Genomic DNA, 24,327 nt, shown 5'->3' with positions numbered 1-24,327 from the left:
CCGGGCAGGAGGCGGCAGCGAGGCCCCGAGAGTGCCCGGCGCTGCCCACTAACCCGAGGGCGAAGGAGAGTGATTGGGTAGGGACGTTTAGAGAGCCCGTCGTCCGTCCCTCGCACCCGCAGGTGGCAACTTTTAACCTAAACTTGTGCTCGGAACCCAACCAAGGCCATTCGTCCCATCAAGGCTGCCGCAAATCCTACGACTTCCCTTCCCACTGTCGTTTCATCCGCCCGAAGCTCGTGCAATACAACGTGTCACCCGAGAATATTCAGAGCACGAGAGGAGGCCAGTCAGCCCAGTAACCATGTACTAACCCGTTGCAACAGCAATTCGGTTAGTCCCACTCTCCCACAGTTCGTTCGATGCTTCTGGAGTTTTTGGCAGCCACAGGCGAATCCCCCTCCATCTCTACCCGGGCAGGGCTGAATATTCGCTGGGTACAAAGGCTTTCCGACCGTTTTGTTAATTCCATTCCTCGTCCCCAGTCTTGACTCCTCCAGACCAGTCTCTCTCCGTATCTGCTCTGTATACGCCCAATGCAACATGTAAGCCCCTCTCTCTCAGATCTCACAAACTAGCCCATCCCCTAGAAAACAATCCCCTCTTCTCCAGCCCTTCCGCGGAACTGAACTCCTCCATCTCTAAAATCTCTTGCACCCTCTCTGAAAACCTGAAAACATAGGAGCAGAAATATCGAGTCAATCGTGGCTGTCTTATCATCCTTTTCAACCCCATTCTCCCGCCTTCACCCCGTAATCTTTCATGCTCTTAATAATCAAGAACCTGTCAGCTTCCTATCTAAATATACCCGATGATGTGTTCTGTACAACCGCTGTGGCAATGAATTCCACAGATTCACTACCCTCTGGCCCTGTAGTTCGACGTGTTGTGCGTTCAGAGATGCTCTTCCGCACACCACAGTTGTAACGTGTGGTTATTTGAGTTCCTGTCGCCTTCCTGTCAGCCTGAACCAGTCTGGCCATTCTCCTCTGACCTCCCTCATTAACAAGGTGTTTTCACCCACGGATCTGCCGCTCACTGGATGCGTTGTGTTTTTTTAAAATTTTCACCCCATTCTCTGTAAATTCCAGAGATGGTTGTGTGTGAAAATCCCAGGAGATCAGCAGTTTCTGCCAATACTCAAACCACCCCGTCTGGCACCACCAACCAACAAAAGTCACATTTGTAATTTATTCCATTTAGCAATGCGATACGAGTAAAATGTGATCACTTAGATCAAATTACTTCCCCATGCTGATGTCTGGTCTGAACAACAACTGAACCTCTTGACCATGTCAGCATGCTTTTAATCATTGAGTGGCTGCAACGTGATTGGCTGATTAGATAACTTGCTTTAACAAACAGGCATACCGAATAAAGTGGCCATTGGGTGTCTGTCCCCATTTGTATTATGTCCTGTGCTCTCTGGTTTCTATTGTCTCTACCAAAATACAATGCGTCACGTTTCTCCAGCATTGCTTTACCTGCCAGCTGGCTGCCCAACCCACCAGCCTGCCTTCCTGGTCCATTAACGGTCTGCTACGCTTCCAGCTATTGTCTCACTTGCAAATTTGGAAGCTCTACTATGTACACACAAGGGCTTGGGAAAATAGGAGCAGGTGTAGGCCACCAGCCCCCTCAAACCTGTCCCACCATTCACCTAAGCTGGTCCTCACCCCTCTTCTGCACCACTTTCCCGTGACCCTCAATCTCTTCATCCATCCGATACTGTGTGCAGTTTTGCTCACCTACCTACTTGGACCTGAGGACCTGACGTACAGGGAAAGATTGAATAGGTTAGGACTTTATTCCCTGGAGCCTGGGAGAATGAGACGAGATTTGACAGAAGTATGCAAAATGATGAAGGATATAGATTAGGGTAAATTCAAGCAGGCTTTTTCCACTGAGGTTGGGTGAGATTAGAACTAGAGGTCATGGCTAAGGGTGAAAGGTGAAATGTTTAAGGGGTACATGAGGAGGAACTTCTTTACTCAGCGGGTGGTGTGGGCGTGGAACGAGCTGCCAGCGCAAGTGATGGAAATGGGCTCAATTTCAACATTTGAGATAAATTTAGATACGTTTCTGGATGGGAGGGGTATGGTCTGGGTGCAGGTCGATAGGATTAGGCAGAATAATAGTTTGGCATGGAGTAAATGGGCTGAATGGCCTGTTACTTTGTTGCAGTGTTCTTTGACTCTACAATTCTGTTTCACCTTAAACATATCTAACGATCTGGCCCCCACCAACCTGCAGGCAGAGAATTCGAAACTCTCACACTCCTCTGAGAGGAACAATTTTTACCTTCCTTAGACTTACAGAACTACCCAACCCTTGTGCATCTGTCCTGGTGTTTGTCACTCTCTCACTAATGAAAATATTCCAACATCTACTCCCTCAAGCTCCCTAGGGATTTAAAAAAAATGTTCAGAGAAGTCCAACCCTCATCTTCTGAACTCTCTAACTGTCCAGCCTCTCTTGGGCTGGAGACCCAGAGGCAGTACGTCCTGAGGTTGGAGGTGTGTGTGTGTGTGTGTGTGTGTGTGTGTGTGTGTGTGTGTGTGTGTGTGTGTGTGTGTGTGTGTGTGTGTGTGTGAGTGTGAGTGTGAGTGTGAGTGTGTGTGTGTGTGTGTGAGAGAGAGGGGTTTGGGTGGTGGGAAGGTGTGTGTTTGTGTGTGTGAGAGAGAGTTGTTTGAGGTGGTGGGAGGGGGTGTGGTTGTGTGTGTGAGATAGAGGGGTTTGGGTGGTGGGTAGGGGTGTGTGTGTGTGTGTGTGTTTGAGGTGGTGGGAGGGGGTGTGGTTGTGTGTGTGAGAGAGGGGTTTGGGTGTTGGGTAGGGGTGTGTGTGTGTTTGGGTTGGTGGGAGGGGGTGTGGTTGTGTGTGTGTGTGTGAGAGAGGGGTTTGGGTGGTGGGAAGGTGTGTGGTTGTGTGTGTGAGAGAGAGTTGTTTGAGGTGGTGGAAGGGGGTGTGGTTGTGTGTGTGTGAGAGAGGGGTTTGGGTGGTGGGTAGGGGTGTGTGTGTGTGTGTGTGTGTGTTTGAGGTGGTGGGAGGGGGTGTGGTTGTGTGTGTGTGAGAGAGAGTTGTTTGAGGTGGTGGAAGGGGGTGTGGTTGTGTGTGTGTGAGAGGGGTGTGTGTGTGTTTGGGTGGTGGGAGGGGGTGTGGTTGTGTGTGTGAGAGAGAGGGGTTTGGGTGGTGGGTAGGGGTGTGTGTGTGTGTGTGTGTTTGAGGTGGTGGGAGGGGGTGTGGTTGTGTGTGTGAGAGAGGGGTGTGTGTGTGTTTGGGTGGTGGGAGGGGGTGTGGTTGTGTGTGTGAGAGAGAGGGGTTTGGGTGGTGGGAAGGTGTGTGTTTGTGTGTGTGAGAGAGAGGTGTGTGTGTGTTTGGGTGGTGGGAGGGGGTGTGGTTGTGTGTGTGAGAGAGAGGGGTTTGGGTGGTGGGAAGGTGTGTGTTTGTGTGTGTGAGAGAGAGGGGTTTAGGTGCTGGGAGATATGGTTAAGGAGCTTGTTTTGCTGTGGTTGCCTCGTTCTGTTCTGTTGTTTTGTTGTTGCTGCTGCTCGTGTTGTTCTGCTGAACATTGTGGGCATGCTGTGTTGGCACCAGAATGTGCTGGCTGCACCCTGGGGTGTGTTGGATGTTTCCACAAACATCGCATTTCATATTTGGACGTACAAATCTAAATCTAGTGATAAGACAGCCTCTCACCCCAGGAATACTCAAGTCCAAATACCCGTCAAGAACGGTGTTGATTCTTGTACCAGTGTAAACTTCTCACCAGTAAGAAAAACAGCCTTTCATTTGTACCTCATGTAACTTGGCAAATTTTCATCCACACAATTGTAATTAACCAGTAATTAACACAACTATGCTGTACTGCAGAATATAACCTCCCCAGTAATTCAGAAGATAGAAGGTCAGTTTTATTTGTCACGTGTACATCGAACCACACAGGGGAATGTGTCATTTGCGCCAAATCAGATCAACGAGGATTATGCAGGGGACATCCGGCAAGTGTCAACGTGCTTCAGGCAACACAACTGCTAACCCTAACCCATGTGTTTGGACTGTGGGAGAAAACCAGAGCACTTGGAGGAAACCTACACGGTCACAGGGAGAACGTACAAACTCCTTACAGACAGCAGCGAGAACGGAATACCATTCGGTGACCACCAGCGTTGAAAAGCAATTGCGCTATACGCATTGAGTTGAATTAGAGATTGGAATAGCCCCAGTAATTAACACGCAATGTGCCATATTAGAGACTAGACTCTCCCCAATAGTTAGCACACTGTGCTGTATTAGAGAATACGATACCCTCACTAAGTAACAAATCTTGTGCTGTACTAAAGGAAACAACCTCCACAATAATTAACACACACAGTGACATATTAGAGAACGTAATATTCTCTAATATGTCACTCAGTAATTAACCCACTGTTTTATTAGAGAAAGTAATACTGGCATAAACACTTTATGTAAATCACAAACACAAGAAAATCTGCAGATGCGGCCAATCCAAGTTAACAGACACAAAATGCTGGAAGAACTCAGCAGGTCAGGCACCATCCCAGGAAAAGAGTAAACAGTTGAAGTTTCGGTCCGACAGCCTTCTTCGGGACTTTATGTAAGGTGGCATATGGCAGATGGAACAAATTTCACGACATGTGCCAATGATATTAAACCTGACTCTGAATACAGTGTAGGGAAGGGCACGGTCATACACTTTGGTAGAAGGAATAGAGACAAATTCTATCTTACAAATGGGGAGCAAATTCAGAAACTGGAGATGCAAAGGGACTTGGGAGTCCTAGTGCAGGATTCCCTAGAGGTTAACTTGTACGTTCAGTTGGTGGTAAGAAGGCAAATGCAATGTTAGAATTCATTTTAAGAAGACTAGAATATAAAAGCAAGGATATAATGCTGAGGCTTTTTAAGGCGCTAGTCGAGCCACAGTTGGAGAATTATGAGCAGTTTTGGGCCCCGTATCTAAGAAAAGATGAGCTGGCGTTGGAGAGGGTCCAGAGGGGGCTTACAAGAACAAGAGGGTGAATGTATGAGGTCTAGAGTTTAGAAGAATGGGGGTGGGGGGGGGGAATCTTATTGAAACCTACTGAATATTGAAGGGGCCTAGATAGAGTGGATGTGGAGAGGATGTTTCCAATTGAGCAAGAGTCCAGGACCAGAGGGCAGAGATTCAGAATAGACGCCCCTTTAGAACAGAGATGAGAAGGAGTTTCTTTAACCAGAGGATGGTGAATCTATGGAATTCATTGCCATAGACAGCTGTGGAGACCAAGTCACTGGGTATTTTTTTAAAAAGAGGTTGATAGGTTCTTGATTAGCAAGGGTGTCAAAGGTTATGGGGAGAAGACAGGAGAATGGGGTTGAGAAGGTTAAAACGTCAGCAGTGATCGAATGAGCAGACTCAATGGGCCAAATGCTCCTATATCTAATGATTTCATAGTCAATGTAAGAGTACTCAATGCCTTCAATAAATATTGAAGAAAGTAATTAGCCCAATAACAGCCTGCTGAATTAGAAAATGCACCCTGCCTATTAATTAATGCACTTTGTTCTACATTAGACAAACTTTCTCCAGTCCTTAGCAGACGCTGCCTTGTACAAGAGAGGCCACTCCCGGTAATTAACCTGCACTGTGCTAATTTAGACAGATTTCCCTTCCCCTGTGATTAACACATTCTGTCCAGTTTTAGAGAGACACCTATCCAGAGGGGTAGCTCACTGTTGTTGTCACAGAGGGTATGGCACACTGCCCTGTACAGTATTGGAGTGGCTTACCCTAATCATTAATGCACAATATTGTACACTAGAGAACATCATCTGCCCCACATAGTCCTATGTTAGCCCCTCCCTCTGGCTCCCAGATGCCCATCAGTGAGAAATAAAGTTGCGCTATTAAAATAATTAGTGGATTCGAAAGTTGATTTTAAAACATATTTATTGTTTTAACTTCAGGAAAACCTTTTCTCTATCATTTGAGAAATACTTTGTCCACAATAATTAAATCTGACAGTGCTCAGATGAGAGATGAGATACTTGAACTGGAATTTAATAGTGACAGGAGCAGGAACTGGTCAATGTAACAAACCCTCCCTGAACTAAGTCTCCATTACCTGAAGTTAAGACGTTAAGGACTTGAGAAGACGGGGAAAGGGTCCTCGTGTTCACTACTGGTCACAGACCTGAGGGACACAGAGAGATATGCCCAGGAAGCAGGTGGTCCTGCACTGATGGTCACGTACCTATCTATACACCAATCCTGTCCCTACTCACCCCCCCCCCCTTCCATCACCTCTCTCAGATTCTACCACTTGCCTACCTACACACTAAATACTATTTACAGTGTCCAATTAATCTGCCAACTGCGGTGCAGGAAATGGATGGAATTTTTGCTATCACTGAGTTTACCAAGCACCCCTTAATGGCTGCACCGCGGTGTTTTAGCTGCCCTCTCTACAGTCGTAATCCCTGCAATCAACGTTCCTTTACGGCTGCCGGACCAACCATTGCTCTGAGCAGGGAATCCTTACACAGTCTGAAAAGTACACCGCACTTTAATTTAAAAAACTGATACAAAACAGGGCTTTCAAACTCCTTTATGCCACGGACCACCTGCCGTTAACCAAGGGATCCGTGGTTCGCAGGTTGGGAAACCCTAATATAAAGGAAAATTCCTGCTGTGTGGCAACAAGGCTACGTGCGCGGGAGCATTTCAGCTACCGTGTGGCTGCAATGGTGGCACAGCCCCTGCCAGGAATTCATCATCACGTTCCTTCAGCACAATGTGGCCACCAGCAGACTTGAGAGCTGTACAGACCTCTTACATTATATCAGTAATTACAGGCTGAACGTCGTTCTTTGCTCTTAAAAAAAACCTTGCTACTATCACCAGGCAGAAAGTACAGAAGCCTTAGGTCCCAAACCATCAGGTTCAGGGACAGCTATTGCTCGACAACCATCGGGCTCCTGAACCAGCATGGATAACTTCACTCACCTCAACTCCGATCTGACTCCATAACCTGCAGACTCACTTCCAAAGACTGTATATCTCATGCTCTTGATATTATTTATTCACTTTTACAATTATTATTTGTACGATTTGTCTTCCTTTGCACGTTGGTAGTCCATCAGTTTTTTATGTATAATTTTTTAATATAAATTCTATTGTATTTATTTTCTAGTCAATGCCTGTAAGAAAATAAATCTCAAAGATGATGTATACAAACTTTGTACATTAAATTTACTTTGAACCTTGAATCCACCAGTAGAAGGTACGAGAGCCTCAGGACTCGCACCAGCAGGTTCAACAACAGTTACTACCCCTCAACTATCAGGCTCCTGAGCAAAAGGGGATAGCTACACTCATCTATTTCTGGCGTTCCCACAACTGATGGTCTCACTTTAAGGACTCTTTATCTTGTTATTTCATGCTTGTTATTTATTTATATTGAATTGACTTTATTTCTTACATCCTTCCTATACATGAGGAGTAAAAATCTTAACGTTACGTCTCCGTCCAAATGTGCAATGTGCAATTTATAGTAATTTATAATAAATAGTTTGTACAACAGGACAGTCAATATAACATAGAAATACAATTGTATCAGCATGAATTAAGCAGTCTGATGGCCTGGTGGAAGAAGCTGTCCGGGAGTCTGTTGGTCCTGGCTTTTATGCTGCGGGACCATTTCCTGGATGGTAATAGCCGGAACAGTTTGTAGATGGGGTGACTTGTGTCCCCAGTGATCCTTCGGGCCCTTTTTACACACCTGTCTTTGTAAATATCCTGAATAGTGGGAAGTTCACATCTACAGATGCACTGGGCTGTCCGCACCACTCTCTGCAGAGTCCGGTGATTGAGGGAGGTACAGTTCCCATACCAGGCAGTGATGCAGCCAGTCAGGATGCTCTCAATTGTGCCCCTGTAGAAAGTTCTTAGGATCTGGGGGCTCATACCAAACTTCCTCAACCGTCTGAGGTGAAAGAGGCGCTGTTGTGCCCTTTTCACCACACAGCTGGTGTGTACAGACCACGTGAGATCTTCGGTGATGTGGATGCCGAGGAACTTGAAGCTGTTCACCCTCTCAATCCCAGATCCATTGATGTCAATAGGGGTTAGCCCGTCTCCATTCCTCCTGTAGTCTACAACCAGCTCCTTTGTTTGTGCCACATTGAGGGAGAGTTGTTTTCTTGACATCACTGTGTCAGGGTGATGACTTCTTCTCTGTAGGGTGCCTTGTTATTATTTGAGATTAGGCTAATCAATGTAGCGTCGTCAGCAAATTTAATTAGCAGATTGGAGCTGTGGGTGGCAAGACAGTCATGGGTACGCAGAGAGTAAAGGAGGGGGCTTAGGACACAGCCCCGAGGGGCACCTGTGTCAAGGGTCAGAGGGGCAAATTTGCATATGCACTGTCGATTTTTGTTTATTGATCCTGTTTACAGTTACTGTTCTATAGATTTGCTAAATATGCTCGCAGGAAGATAAACCTCAAGGTTGGATGTCATGACATATTTGTACTTTGACAGTAAATTTTACTTTTAACTCTGAAGCCCTTGCACAGTCTTGAAGAGGGATGTCAAGTCATGTCAGACATTGTGTACAAGTAGAGTGAGGTACAGGGACCAGCAGCTTCACAGGTATAGTTTGATAGTAAATTTACTTTGAACTTTGAACGTGGGCACAGACAACACATAGAATACAGGTTATACATAAATTATACCATACAGTGAGAAAAAAATGACTCTGCAAACACAAGACCACAGGACAAAAACTGAGGAAACGAGCTATTAAAAATGCAAGTCTTCAGTGCACTGTAAGTGGGACCTGTTAGATGTTTTGGAATGTTTTTTTGGATGAGTTAACGGAAAGATCATCTGCCTGATCACAAACAGATACTTTAATCTTAAAAGCAAACTATGATGAAATACCAGCTGATGGCTTCGAAGGTCACGGGTTGGTGAACCGCAGGATTGGGTATTGTCCTGTTCTAGGCATTGCCGGTCAGTGTTTGTGCTGGCGCGGTGATTCAAACATCCACTGGCAATCGATGGCAACAGATAAAAGTAAGCAAACAGGTCACAGAGAATTGGGCAGGCGTGAGTCAGTCTGTGCTCCGCTGATCTGCACCAGGATACTCTGTGTTATGTAAGCAAGGGTTCATGGAACAATATGTCCATTTCTGAACTCAGCACCGCGGCCACGTCTTTGCCTCCCGCCTCTGAATCAGAGGTTGTAGGGTTGCATCACACTCTAGGACAACAAGGATCTGGGCCAGAACCAAGTGAGCTGGACAGACAGAGGTACGGAGGCTTGGCTGAATTAGGAGGTAGAGCCAACAGCAAGGGCAGGTGCTGTGGGCAATGACTGTTCTTTCAATAGTACCATCGTCAGACCCGCCCCAATGATCCGCTCTTGTTGTCGGTGGGTGCAAGGCCATTCAGCCCATTGAGACTCTACTACCACTGCCTGAAAGGTCTTGGCAACACTATAACTTAAAATGTTTTACAGTGCTAGCGATCAAAAAATCAGGTTTAATCCACTGCTGTCTGCGAAGAGATTGTGTATTCTCCCTTGAGCGCGTGGGTTTCCTCCAGTGGCTCCGGTTTCCTCCCACAGTCCAAAGACGTATGAGTCCGGGTTAGTAAATTCTGGGCACGCTACGTTGGCACTGGAAGCATGGCAACACTTGCTGACCCCTTCAGCAAACAGAGTCATAGAACAAGACAGCACAAAAGGAGGCTCTTCGGCCCATCTAGCCCATGCCAAACCATTATTCTGCCTAGTCCCATCAACCTGCACCTGGACCGTTTTCGAACTGCGTTGCTCGCTGACGTGAAACGGAGCGGTTCACTTTCGATGTGCATGTGATAAATAGAGCTACTCTTTCATCTTTTCAATGAACAGGATGGGTGCCCTGTCTTCACAGACATATCCTGTGGCGACTCTAAGCTGTCGATGACGGTTGCTGAACTTGAATCCAAAGTCCAAGGCCACTGTCCTAGAGGCATCGCTGGTGAATTGTGTTATTGCTTGTCATCCAAACAGAGGAACAGTGCATCCTGTACCTCATCCAGACAGATCGTTTCATCATATCAGTGCACTGAGAGAGCACAAAGGAAATCAACAAGATAATGCAGGAGTTGCACCAGAGGTAAATTCCAGAAACTGTTGTGTATGACAATCAATATTGCAAGTGGAAGGTCTATTCCAACTAAACTCCAACCCATTAAACAGGTAACAGGACAGCACAGCTCAATTCCATCCACGTCACCAATTAACCTACTAACCCGCATATCTGTGGACTGTGGGAGGAAACCTACATGGTCACAGGGGGAGCGTACAAACTCCTTACAGACTGTGGGGGGAAACTGAACCCCACATTAGCATCAGCTTCCCCAGATTCCACCACTTACCCACGCCCCGGGATCAGTTTACAGCGGGCAATCGAGCGACCACCGGAGGAAAACCCGAGTGGGAAGACAAACCGGTGTTCGGCCCACCGCTCTGCTCCAGCCAAGATCGCCCACCCGAGCCCGTCCTGACTGCCCGAGTCTGATCCTTCCCCCTTCCCCTTACCCCGTCAGGCAGCGGGTGCAGGAGCCCTGGGTGGATGCTGCCCGGCTGCCATCAGCTTCCTGGACGGGCTTGACTCGCCTCGGCGCTGAACTGACCCTGCAACCTGTCGACTCAGTATCAGGACCCGGCAGCTTACGTTCCATGTGCTCGCTGTTTAATTCATTTTTTACTTGCACACTGAATGTTTGTAGATTGTGGTTTTTCCATAGATTCTGTTCTGTTACTTTGTCTTGCGAGTGTCTGCAAGAAGATGAACCTCAGGGTATAGATTCTTTGATAATAGATTTGCCTTGGTCCGGTTGCACAGGGAGAGCGCGCACACTCCACTCGAGTCTCTGGGACGGTGAGGCAGCCGCGCTCCCGTGGGAGATCCGGCCTTTGTCAGCGCTGAGCTGACAAAACGCCTGCATTGTTGAGTGGGTCGTGGTATTACTGAAACAGCAGCTATCAGGGTGAAAGTTACCTTGGTAACTGCAGGAGTTTAACGTTGGCCCGCCCTGTGCACTGACAGAGTCCGATAATATCACATTCCTGGTCTGCTTCGCCTCTCTCAACTCTACTCTTCCTGAGCAGAAAGGTACACTCACTCATCAGGCATTTATCTTCCTGCACTTTGTCCAGAGTGTTTTAAATCTGCTCTGCTCCATTCCAGATACCAGCTCGGAGACCTTTCCCCCAGTGATATCACTTTAAGGAAATATCACAACCACGCCTTACTTTGAGCTGTGGTGTCTCAAAGCACGAAAGGCCGTTCAGCCCATTGTGCCAGCACCTGAAAACAGTCCAGTTTCCCTCCTCCACAGCTCCGCAACGATTCCCCTCCGACCACACCCCCCGCCCCCGCACGGTAAGGTAGAGGTTCGCGTAACGCTTTACAGTGCCAGCGACCCGAGTTGAATTCCCAACACTGTCTGTGAGGAGCTTGCACGTTCTCCTCGCGACCGTGTAGATTTTCTCCGGGCGCTCTGGTTTCCTCCCACACCTGAAAAATGTATGGGTTAGTAGGTTAATTGATCAATTGGGTGTATTTGTACGGCATGGGCTCGGTGAGCCGAAAGCCCCTCTTACCGTGTTGTGTCTCTAACTAAATAACTTACTACTATCCAGAGCACGACCATGATATCTTAATAAATAAATTACCAGGTCCACTATACAAGGACCTCCATTATGGGTCAAGGACTAGATGGATTGGCTGCCTCCACCACGTGCGACATTTAAGGATATGAAGCCTCTTGTGTTGCTGCGTTTCGTCCTGTCGAGTGTCATTGGGAATGAGTTTATCCAGAGCACAGTTCCTCTGAGACACGTTCCTCTTTGTGTTTTCCATTCTGGTAGAAAGAGGTGCCGAGGAATCTAAAATTAATCCCTCTTCTCAGCTCTGTCCCCACATCCCACTTATAAACTTCAGCCACAAATATTTATCCAATTCAACTTTGCAAAAGGCATGTCAGCTTCTCTCTGTCAGGGGGAAATTACTTCTAATCCCCTTGTTGGCAACATCAGTATCAAAGAGATCATCTCACTGAATCCTTAGGTGGGATCATCTGTCCCAGCAATATATTTAAAGAACACTTGGAATATTCTGTCTGTGCACTGGCTGACTGTGACACATTCCTAATCCTCCCAGGGTTCTGGAATCAAGCTCGAGAGCACAGGTTTGGACTGAGAGAGGAGAGATTTAATTTTGGAACCCAAGGGCCAACTTTTCCACTCGGATATGTACTGTATGTGGAATGAGCAGCCAGAGGAAGTGGCTGAGGCAAGTGTATGGATGACAATCGAATCCACAGGTGATTGGAGGCTGTAGTCTTGTCCTGGGGTGAAGGGGCTGAGTATTTGTGTGGATGGGAGGGAGGAACAGGACTGGTTTTGCTGCTGTAGTTTTGTTGCTAGTTGTGTTCTGTGTTGTTCTGCCGAGCATTGTGGGTATGCTAAGTTGGCGCCAGGATATTTATCTCTTTATTTAGCGCTACAGCGCAGAATAGGCCCTTCCGGCCCACTCCAAGCCACGTTGCCCCAGCAACCACCCCCCCGCCCGAAAAACAGGATAAACCCTAACCCTAATCATAGGACAATCTACAATGACCAATTAACCTACCCGGTACGCCTTCGGACTGTGGGAGGACCACCGGAGCACCCAGGGAAAACGTACAGAGGCTCCTTACAGCACGGCACTGGAATTGAACTCTGACCTCTGGAGTGCCCAGACCTGTAATAGCGTCATGCTAACTGCTAAGCTGCCGCGGTGCCCAAAATGTGTGGCGATACTTGCAGGCTGCCCCCCCCCACCCCCAGCACACCCTCGGATGTTAACGCAAATGACACATTTCACTGTGTGTTTCCACAAACACACGACAAATAAACTTGAATAGTGAACTGATAGGAAGGGTTTGGAGGAATACAGGTCAAACGCGGGCAAAGGGGACCGGTTCCGCCAGGCCAGCGCACAGCGGCGAAGTGGTTTGCGCCAGCCAGCGATTGACGATCGGGGTTCAATTCCCACCGTTGCTTGTAAGGAGTTTGTACGTGACCTCCGTGACCTTGTCGGTTTCCTCCGTTTGCTCTGGTTTCCTCCCACATTCCAAAGACCGACGATTGGGGTTAGTGAGTTACAGTGAAGCTACGCTGGCGTTGTAAGTGTGGCGGCTCTTGCAGGCTGCCCAGCACAAGCTTCACTGACTTGACTGGAGGCCATTACATTTGGATACATACGAGATCTTCTGTACCTTTTACCTTCGCTTTCTGGATGGCAATAAACGGACATAATTACTGTTGGTCAATTGGAGGAAATGCTGTGACTTAGTTTGTTGTGAGTTGACCCCAGTAAGTTACCAAACGATTCTTGAGCCCTTCAAATGACAGCTGGTGGGTGACACAACCCACCTGTTCAAGCCCCTGGTGTCAAGTGCAACAGGCACTGGTTATAGGGGCCACCTTCAAACGGGCAATTCAGAGAATATGTTACTGTGCAGACCAGGATTTGCTCGCACTCACGTACGGCGTGACATCTAATGGTAAACACAGCTCCAAGCTGAGCTTCTGCGTCAGAGTTCCTTGAGTGGCCAATTATAATTGTTTGCTCGTTTTATAAACAGTTCAAGGGGGGAGATAACTCTCCACTTTCCTGTGTGCTTGACTCTCTCCCTGCATTTCCCGTCAGGATACTGGAGACAGCTCGGGACCACACCAATTAGTCTGCAACATTGATCCAAGATTGTTGTTATAACCTGATTCCACTTCGTACTCTCTCAGTAAAAATAAATCTAGCAGGCAGGGCAGGTTGGGCTTTCAGTAACACTGACTGTCCACTCTCTCTACTCCTCTTATCGCCTGCCAGTCAGGGTGGTTAGCCCTGAGGTGGACCCCCGAACCTGGAGGACTGGTAGACTACTTTTGGTCTAACCTCTGCCCTTTGACCTGTTTGGCATGGATGACTCTACCAAGAGCCAAATCGTAAAGCCCTGACTCCAGCCAACAGAGCTCTCTGGGTCATCGAGGCACGCAAGCCTCCAAACTTTATGACAGGTTCTTCTTGGAGGATATCGTCTACTGCACCTCTATCAAGTCACCTCTGATCCTCCTCTCCAAAGAGAAAACCCCTCGCTCGCTCAACTTGTCCCCATAAATCATGCCCTCTGGTACATCTCCCCTGTTCTAAAGCGTTCACATCCTTCCCATAATGAGGCGACTGGAACCAAAGTGTTTTCTAACCAAGTTTTCAATGAGCAGCAACACTACCTTGCAGCTCCTGAATTTAATCTCCTGACTCATAGAGGATCTCATTGCACCCTCTCGAATATGAAAGGCCGGGATAGAGTGGAGGTAGGGACAGAGAGTCCACGAGGAGGAGGGTCTGGGACCGGGAGCAGAGCCTCATAATAAAGGGATGTCCGTTTAGAGGAGGTAGGCGAGAGTGTGGCGAGTGCTGGAGGCCGGGAACTGACCAGGAACCTACCAGCACTTCCCACCGGGCTCAGGACAGCTTCTATCCCCCGTACAGATGCAGTTATTTATCTCGTACCGTACACTGACACGTGCAGTACAGCGAAATGCGGGGCTTCATGCCGACAACCAGCACAGGGACACGCTGGGGGCAGCCCACAGGCCTCACAATCTACCTCGTTACAATCTCTTTCCTGCTCTGCACTCTTTTGCTAGATTTTACACTTCATTCTGCATTATTATTGATTCTTTTTTATTTATTGAGATACAGCGCAGGATAGGACCCTTCGAGCCCAGCAACCGCTGATTTGACCCGAGCCTAATCACGGGACAATTTACAACGACCAATTAACCTTCCAGCCGGTGGACTGTGGAAGGAAACTGGAGTAGCAGAGGAAACCCACACAGTCACGGGTAGAACACACAAATTCCCTGACAGGCATCGATGGGAATTGAACCTGGGTGGCAACGGGCTAACCACTACCATGCTGTTTTATCTTATTCCATTTCAATGCGCCGTGTAATGAATAATCTAGCTGAACAGTATGCCACCAGTTTATGCCACCCACAATGCCCACCCAGCAAGTCCCAATGGTCTACATTTGGCCTATATCTCACTAAGCCCTGGCCCTCGGTGTGCCTATTCAAGTGCTTCTTAAATGATACCTTTGCTCCTGCCTCAACAACTTCTACTGGCAGCTCGTTCCATGTACTGTGTGAAATAGGTGCTCCTCAGATCCCTCCCCTCTCACCCCAAATCTATGCCCCCTTGTTTTACATTCCCTACTCTGGGGAAAAGACCACTACCATCCATCCTTTCTCTGCCTTTCATAATTTTAAACACTTAGACCATAAGATATAGGAGCAGAATTAGGCCATTTGGCCCGTCGAGTTTGCTCCACCATTTCTTCATGGCTGCTCCATTTCCCTCTCAGTCCCAGTCTCCTGCCCTCTCCCTGTAACCTTTCTTGCCCTGACTAATCGAGAACCAAGCTATAGGTTCTTGATCAGTCTATAAGACGACTTCTGGAAGGTCACCTCTCAGTCTCCTGTGTCCCAGGGAACAGAGACCCCTCCCGGTCAGCTTCAGGTCCTCAAGTCCTCACAGATTTACTGCTTTGCCTACCGAGTAACAGGGCCCCCAAAACCATACACAGTACTCCAAGTGCAGCCTCACCAAAGACCAATGCTATTGGATGTGGAAGCATTGGAAAGGGTACAGAGGAGATCTACCAGGATGCTGCCTGGTTTAGAGAGTATGGATTATGATCAGAGATTAAGGGAGCTAGGGCTTTACTCTTTGGAGAGAAGGAGGATGAGAGGAGACATGATAGAGGTGTACAAGATATTAAGAGGAGTAAACAGAGTAGACAGCCAGCATCTCTTCGCCAGGGCACAACTGCTCAGTACAAGAGGTTAATGGCTTTAAGGTAAGGGCAGGGAAGTTCATGGGGGATATTAGAGGAAGGTTTTTCACTCAGAGAGTGGTTGGTGTGTGGAATGCACTGCCTGAGTCAGTGGTGGAGGCAGATACACTAGTGAAGTTTAAGAGACTACTAGACAGGTATATGGAGGAATTTAAGGTGGGGGGGGGGTTATATGGGAGGCAGGGTTTGAGGGTCAGCACAACATTGTGGGCCGAAGGGCCTGTAATGTGCTGTAATATTCTATGTTCTATCACAGCATACTGTCCCAACTCCTACATTCAATAATCACACGAGGTTCTACAGACACTGGAAATCTTGAGCAACACATACAGAAGATGCTGGAGGAACTCAGCAGGTCAGGCAGCATCTATGGAGGAGAACACCGGCTGTTTGTTTCTCTTCATGGATGCTGCCTGATTTGCTGGGTCCTCCTATAGTCAGTGATGAATAGAATAAACGTCGGCCAGATAGAGCACAGTACATAGTAAATCTGAAAGAAAGGTACAGCTTGAAACATTGAGGAGGCCACTTAGCCCATGCTGTCCGTTGTCACAAGAATCACTGGTACTAAACCCTCATCTAAACTCCTCCACTGCTCGTTGACGGACATCAACTATGAAGTCACAAAGCAACAGCGAAAGATCTTTATTTTTTTTTTAAATTAACATAAAACGCCTGAAAATTGCAACTGATTTTCTGAGAGAAGGTGGATGAGAGGTGACTTGAGAGAGCTGTACAAGACGATAAGGGGCATAGGTCAAATGGCCAGCCAGCGCTCTTATTCCAGTGCGGAAATGGCTAATACAAGAGGGTCTAGGTTTAAGGTAACTGGAGGAGAGTGTAGGGGGGAGGTGTCAGAGGTAGTGGTTTTCTTTTATACAGAGTGGTAGGTGCATGGAAATTGCTGCCAGGGGAGGTGGTGGAGGCAGATACATTAGGGACATTTAGGAGGCTCCTAGATAGGCACATGGATGAAAGAAAAATGGAGGGCTGTGTGGGAGGGTAGGGTTGTCAAAGCGTTCGGTCATGGCCCCAAGTGCAGAGAGAGGAAGAGAGACACTGAAGCGGGTCAACAGTTTACTGAGATTAATGAGAACTGCTGTAGAATTTAAAGGAAAAGAAAAACAATAAACACGAGGCCAACTAAAACTCTCAAACTGAAAGTTATTGCCAACACAGCGGCTGGAAGCAATAACTAGTATGAAATGAACACTATGCTCCTTAACAGCGTCAGTCGCAAGAGTAGCCCTCTCTCCCGGACAAGCAGGGAGTGTAAATGTTGCTGTGTTTCTGGTCAAGTCTCGACAAGACTAGAATGGAAAGAAGGGAGTTAAATACCACCGGAATTAAGTACTAATTAGCTGGAATGTGTACACTCACAAGCACAATTGCCAAACCTCTTCTGCAGCTCGCCTGCGCGGGCATGTAGATCCCGCATCAGAGTCTGTGATTGTGACAAAGCTAGATTGATTTTAGAATAGGTTAAAAGGTCAGCACGGCATTATGGGCCAAAGGGCCTGTGCTGTTCTGTAATGTTCTGTAATCTCCAAATGTTCTTCAGAACTAGAAACCTACCATGTTTACCTAGCCTGGCTGTAAGTATGATCCCAGTGTGATCCCAGTGCAGTTCATGGTCTGAACACCAGTCCTGGTTCCAGTGTGTCCCCATCCCGTGCTCCCCCCCCCCCCAGTGAAGGCCCAGGATTGGATTCAATGTGATTCCAGCTGGTTCCAGTGCATCTCCAATGTGCTTCCAGTGCTGCCCCTGGCACAGAGCTGGAACCAGTGCCGGTCTCCGTGCCAATTCCAGTGTAACTCCAGTGCTACACCCTGAGCTGGAGATGTCCAAACAGGCAAATTCTGAGCTCCAGTGAGGGAGTCCTCCACCTTTCTGCTTGTGTCCTGGGGTCATCTCCCAATCCCTCACCCATCCACCCACCCTCTGAATAACCTCTGCAAATCTTAAACACGAGAATTTAATAAGAAAGGACAGTCGAATGAAGGGAAAGAGGGCGGGAATTGGAGGGAAGTGATGGGCATGTCATAACGGCGGAGAGGAATAGAGAAAGAGTGAGAGGTCACCTGAAATGGGGGAGAAAAGACAACAAAAGGTGGGGGAGTGGTTACTAGGAGTCAGAGAAATCCATGTTCATGGCATCAGGTTGGTGACTACCCAGACAGAATGCAAGATATTGCTCCTCCAATATTATTTGGCTCACCGTGACCCCTCACCCAGCACTGGGGTTACGGTAGTCTGGGTCTTCCATCTGTGTGTACAAGTTGACGCAGCCCAATAATTTCTAGGTTTGGACCTATCCCAAGAATTCCTTTTAACGAGCTCTGGCATTTCCTTCCCACAGCAGTGATCCCTGACTTCTCCCAGGGATCAGGAGCTGTCTGCCGTCTGTTGCGGGGGTCAGCCAAGGAGTGGGCTCGGCAAAGCACGTCCTCTCTCCGCTGCCGGGGCCGCCGGGTTTACGCAGTTTCCAGCACAGAGCGCTCGTCAACGGCAGCGTCGGAGAGGGCCAGGCGGACAGGGAAGCTCCCCCATCCTTGGGCCAGGAGTTCTCATCTGAAAGGAGGAGTCCATTCAGCCCATCAGACTGAGAGCATTCTCTTCGAATCCATATGCCCAGAGTTCCCGTGGCCATTCTGTCCATCGAGTCCAGGCCTGTTCACGCCAAGGGAAGTTTACAACGGACAGTTTACGTGACAGAGCTTTGGGATGTGGAAGGAACGCAGAGCAGACTGATTTTGATTCACACTGGAGCCAAACAGACAGAGGATGCTGAGGAACTCGACAGGTCGGGCAGCATCTATGGAGGGGAATAAGCAGGTGATTTTTCAGGCCAAGACCTTTCACCGGGACTGGAAAGGACGGGGGAAGAAACCTGAATGAGAAAGTGGAGTAGTGAAGATAGGGGATATATCTCATGACATAATTCATGAAATTTGTTGTTCTGTGCCAACAAATTCTGACACAAGCAAATTCTGCAAGTTATAAAAATTCTCAGCCTGACCTGCCGAGTTCCCCCAGCATTCTGTTTGTCTCCAGTGTGAATCAGGATCAGGCTGCTCTGTGTCCATCCCACATCCCAAAGCTTTGTCAGGCAAACTGTCCGTGGTGTGCACAGGCCGGCTACTGACGGAAGGGGTTATGGGATATCCGGGCAAATGGGATTGAAAATAAATTTGATGGGATGAATGGACTCGTTCAGTGACACGAGGAAATATCACAAGTGATCTCCTGGCCCAAGGGTGACAGGGCTTCCCTCTCTTATCCACCTACGTATCTGTCCCTGTGTCTGCCCCCCTCTCAAAATCGCACTGTCTGCTGAATAAGACGTGGGCGATCGTGGTCTTTGACCATGATAGTTCATGACAATTTTTTCTACAGAAGTGGTTTGCCTTTGACTTCTTCTGGGCAGTGGCTTTACAAGACGGGTGACCCATAGCCATTATCAATACTCTCCAGAGATTGTCTGCCTGGCGTCAGTGGTCGCACAATCAGGACTTGTGATCTGCACCGGCTGCTCGTACGACCATCCACCTCCTGCCCCCCATGGCTTCACATGTCCCTGATCAGGGTCGGTGGGGGGGGAGGAGGTCTAAGCAGGTGCTACAACTTGCCCAAGGATGACCCACAGAGGGAAGGAGCTTCCTTCTCCTCCTTTGGTGGAGATGTATCTCCACCATGCCACCCAGAACACTATTTTTGCAAAACAGTGAGGTAGTGTTCATGGATTGTTCAAAAATGTGATGGCGGAGGGGAGGGAGCTGTTTCTAAAACACTGAGTGTGCGTCTTCATGCTCCTGTACCTCTTCCCTGATGGTAGTATTGAGGGCATGGGCTGGGTGGCGGAGGTCTTTAATGATGGATGACACCTACTTGAGGTAACTCCTTTTGAAGATGTCCTCGATGGTGGGGAGGCTGGTGCCCATGATGGAGCTGACTGAGTTTACAACCCTTTTCAGCTCCTTTTTGACCCCGCGGACCCTCCATACCAGGCAGGACGAGGAAAGGAAGAAAAGTGGGTAGATAACATGCAGCCCATTCCAGCAAAGTGTTGTAAGGCCACCCAGAACCCCGTCCCAGCCTCAGAGACTCAGGCCAAACCATAAGGAAATTATCAGCCAGCAAAAATGTGCAAATTGCTTCATTATTGTCACAAGTACCAAGGTGAAGTGAAAACCTTTGTTTTATGGCCCATACAGATCATGCCATCACACCGGTACGGTGAGGTGGCACAAGGGAAAAATGCAAAATAAAGTGCAGCACAGACGTGTGCCCTCGTCTTCGATTGTTGTTACGGAGAAAGTGCAGTGCAGACAGGCAATAAGGCGAAGAAGGACTGTGAGGTCAAGAGTCCATCTTGACATTCTAGGAAACGAATAAACTCTTCTTGGGCTTCCAGCCGGGTACAGGTATCGATTGTAACCAACATTTTGATGACAAACTCTGCCAGCTTGATGAAGATGGTGAGGTTGTCATTGAATCATCGTTTATAATCGATACCTATACCTGGCTAGAAGGCCGGAGAAGAGTTTATTCATCATATACGTTGTAAAAACACCAGATCCTTTTTCATACTAGGAAACCATTCAATAATCTGATAACAGTGGGATAGAAGCTGTCCTTGAGCCTGGTGATAGGGGCCCTCAGGCTTTTGCATCCTCTGCCCAATGGGAGGGGGAGAAGAGGGAATATCTAGAGTGGGAGGGGTTCTCTACCATGCTGGCTACTTCACTGAGGCAGTGAGAAGTGTAGACTGAATCCATTGAGGGGAGGCTGGTTTCCCTGATGTGCTGAGCTGTGTCCACAACTCTCTGCTGTTTCTTGCGGTCATGCCTTCTTGCAAGTACTTAAACAGGGGCATAAAAGGCCCAGGCGCTGCCTAGTGTATGTCCCTCTCTGATCCGAGAGCAGCAGGAAGACGTCTGTCTGATTCAGCACAATGTGTTACATGCCGATCCTCACGTAGAAAGACAAGGAGAGACGCATGAAAACCCAACAGAGTCCAGCTCTTAAAGCCTGAGGCCTAACCTCCTGTTAATTAGTGATGGGTTTGTAAATTCTATGTAACAGATGGCCTACTTGTGCCTGTTTATCTTATTTTAAGTTGGTTTATGTTGCAGGAATTAACCTAATTAGGCCTTGGTGTGCAGTGCAGAGTGTGGGCTTTTCTACCCCTGCTCTGTGTTGTGAAATGAACCACATCCCCTTTACACTCAGTTCTTGGGAATATGCAAACACACACTAACTGTGGCAGGACTTCTTGTCGAATTTGGGAGTGTTACACACCCACCACATTAACTGTAGTAGAGTTTTCCTTTGAATTTGGGAACATTATACATACACACTAACTGTGGTAGGACTTTCTGTCGAATTTAGGTGAAACTATACATTAACCATGGTAGGACTTTTTGTTGAATTTAGTCGGATATTATACACATGCACACTAACTATTGTAAGACAATTTGTTGCATTTGGGAACATTACACACACTCAAACTGGAAGGATTTTTAGTTGAATTTAGGAATATTACACACACACACACTATGGTAGGATTTTTAGTCATTTTTGGGAATATTACACACACGCATACTAACTGTGGTAGGATTTTTAGCTAAACGTGGGAATGCAGTGGATTCTGGTTCATTGAGACACATAGTAACCAGTACATTTAGGCCCAATGAAGCGGCTGCCTCAATTTGCCAAAGTTTCACGGAAATAGTTAAAAATGTATTTTAAAAAAGACAATCTACAATTTAACTAATTAAACAAATCAGGTTTTGGATGGAATACAAAACATATCAGAACACTAACAATATTACGGCAGAATTATCAAACTGTAGCTCATAATAGATCTCGAGAGAGAGAATGTACTGGTGTACGCTGCCGTGTTCTTTTGACTGAGTGTATTCGAACAAAGTCAGCACAGACACCTAGTGCAGGTAATGGAGTCCCTTCATACAATAATTTTGATGACTGCATCCTCCAAATCTACACTTCAAGATGACTGTTGATACTTTTAAAGTCTTTGTAGTTCCTAACTTGTTGAAGTAGTGAAATCATTTCATTTTCAGTCCTGGCTGTTTCTGGCATCTCCAAGTCCGAATGCTTGAAATGACAGTGAACAAATCAGCTCTGAATTCTCTTTACTTCTCGGCAATTATCAGTGACAAATATCACTGCTCTTTGAACACAAACACACACCACTGACGCTATTTAAAAACCGTTTTCTCTAAACACGATGCAGCATCTAACGACCACACAAATACATGTGACATACACTAGTTGGAAACTTCGGCAACAAACTCTTGTTCCAAGCAACACACACAAAATGCTGGAGGAACTCAGCAGCACCGATGGAAAAGGGTACAGTCAACGTTCCGGACCGAGACCCTTTGCCAGTTATTGATCAAGAACCTTCAACCTTCACTTTAAATATACCTAATGATCTGGCCTCTACAGACGTCTGCAGCAATGAATTCCACAGATTCACCACTCTCTGGCAAAAGAGATTCCTTCTCATCTCCATTCTAAAGGAATGTCCTTATACTCTGAGGCTGTTCCCTCTGGTCCTAGACTCCTCCACTATAGGAAACATCCTCTCCGTGTGCACTCTATCCAGACCTTTCAACAGCTTTCAATGAGAACCCCCCCCCCCCCACCCCACCCCACCCCCGTCATTCTTCTAAATTCCATAGAGAATGAGCCCTGAGGCATCAAGTGCACCACAGACATTAACCCTTTCATTCCCAGTCATCTGCTGTTCCAACACTTTTACCCTGCACAGCCTGGACAACCCAGTCCACAAAACATCAGACTTTTAATCAGAGGGTCCAGAGTTCGAGTCCCAGTTCAGGCTGTTGCCTTTATCAAACAATTCGACTCCTCATCACCACATTTGCATTGATCCCATGAGATGCAACACCCGTGACTGATACAATACAGACTTTGAAAAAACTCTTAGATAAGACCATGAGAGATAGCAGCAGAATTAGGCCATTCAGGCCATCGAGTCTGCTCTATCATTCCTTCGTGGTTGATTCACTATCCCTCTCAGCTCTATTCTCCTGCCTTCTCCCCGTAACCCTTGACACCCCTACTAATCAAGAACCTATTAAACCCTTCCTTTAAATAAACCCAGTGACTGGGCATCACAGCCATCTGGGGCAACGAATTCCACAGCCCTCTGCTAAAGGTTGCCAGAGATAGGATCAGGGAGGTAGGGAAAAAATGGAAAAGTGGAAGGCTGGAAAGGAGGGAAAGGTTAGATTGAATGTGGAGTAGGTTTACATAGGTTAGCACAATATTGTGGGCTGAAGGGTCTGTACTGAGATGTACTGTTCTATATACTAAATATGTAACTACATAAAGGTTTGTGACAACAGTCATTCTTCATAAACACAAGAGATTCTGCAGATGCTGGAAATCCAAATCCACACACACACAAAATGCTGGAGAAACTCAGCAAGTCAGGCAGCATCCATGGAGGGAAATGAACAGTCGACGTTTTGAGCAAACGGGGCTGGAAAGGAAGGGGGAAGGAGCCAGAATAAGAAGGTGGGGTGGTTTCTGCACCCTTTCCAGTCCTGATGAAGGGTCACAGCCCGAAATGTTGACTGTTTATTTCCCTCCATAGACGCTACCAGACCTGCTAAGCCAAACATCAACATCAGCCAAAGATAAAGATGGTTCTATGACAAACCTCTCGGCTTCCTTGCCGATGGACTTGGAGGAGGCGGTGTTCCACCAAACGGTAGAGAGAGCCAGGCTGCCGACTGCTCCCGGCCGTTAGCTGCGACGGGGTGGCAGAGAGTGGAGGCTCCCGGCCCCTGCGCGCAATTCCATCCACAATCCAACCAGCGATGGTCCAAAACAAGCCCTCCCGTGCTCGGGGAGAAAATCCGGAGCGAACTCTCTCAATTTGAGCTCTGTGGGACACATTGGATTAGAGATTCCGGTGACCTTGCCTGGGTTTATTTAAAAAAAACACGTTAATGATAAACTCATTGACTGGACGGTGCCTCTGCGAGCAGATAGTGTGAGCCAGTGTTGTCCTACAGGGATAAGTCAGGACTTGGCCTGTGGAAATCCATCTCTGCTTGTATTTTTCCAGATAGTAACCTCTTCAAATATTAACGTGAAGTTGTAAGCTGTTAAATTCGTGGCGCTTCGGGACTCTGGAGAGGGGCAGACCGCGGCCCCGCTACACAGCCCTTTTGGACACAAATCTGTCTCCAGGGTGGAAAATAATGGCAGATCACATTTAACGAGGAAAGCAACAGGAGCATCGAGAAACGGCTTAGAGCTTTCCCACTCTAAATCAGTAAAATTACAATATCCATTATTTGGGAATT

General features: G+C 47.4%; 1 protein-coding gene across 3 annotated transcripts in view; it reads right to left on the bottom strand.

Annotated features, from left to right (window-relative positions):
* gcgra (glucagon receptor a) overlaps window positions 1-23,937 on the bottom strand; it is a 114,343-nt gene extending 90,406 nt beyond the window's left edge. For 2 of the 3 annotated variants that reach the window (XM_073026348.1, XM_073026346.1), the window contains exon 1: window positions 23,676-23,933. The gene's annotated coding sequence lies outside the window, so the exon portion shown is untranslated. Of the gene's footprint in view, window positions 1-23,675 lie in introns of all 3 variants that reach the window. The other variant, XM_073026340.1, reaches the window with a different exon arrangement.
* Between the last annotated feature and the right edge of the window lie 390 nt (window positions 23,938-24,327).

Source organism: Hemitrygon akajei, chromosome 22, assembly GCF_048418815.1.
Source record: "Hemitrygon akajei chromosome 22, sHemAka1.3, whole genome shotgun sequence".
NCBI classification, from domain to species: domain Eukaryota; kingdom Metazoa; phylum Chordata; class Chondrichthyes; order Myliobatiformes; family Dasyatidae; genus Hemitrygon; species Hemitrygon akajei.
This window is presented reverse-complemented; position numbering and strand designations above follow the sequence as displayed.